Below are 349 nucleotides of genomic sequence, written 5' to 3'. Positions count from 1 at the left end.
TATCAATAACCTCAGATATGCAGATGATACCACCATTATGGCAGAAAGCAAAGAACTAAAGAGCCTCTTGATGAAAGTGAAAGAAGATAGTGAAAAAGTTGGTTTAGAACTCAACATTCAGAAAACTAAGAACATGGCATCCAGTCGCATCCCTTCATGGCAAATAGATGGGAAAACAATGGAAATAGTGAGAGTTTATTTTCTTGGGCTCCAAAATCACTGCAGATGGTGACTGCAGCCGTTAAATTAAAAGACGCTTGCTCCTTGGAAGAAAAACTATGATCAAACTAGACAGCATATTAAAAAGCAGAGGCATTACTTTGCCAACAAAGGTCTGTCTAATCAAAGC

This window comes from Bison bison, unplaced genomic scaffold, assembly GCF_000754665.1.
Source record: "Bison bison bison isolate TAMUID 2011002044 unplaced genomic scaffold, Bison_UMD1.0 scf7180017864486, whole genome shotgun sequence".
NCBI classification, from domain to species: domain Eukaryota; kingdom Metazoa; phylum Chordata; class Mammalia; order Artiodactyla; family Bovidae; genus Bison; species Bison bison.
The sequence above is the reverse complement of the archived record's forward strand: the minus strand, read 5'-3'. Positions refer to the sequence as shown.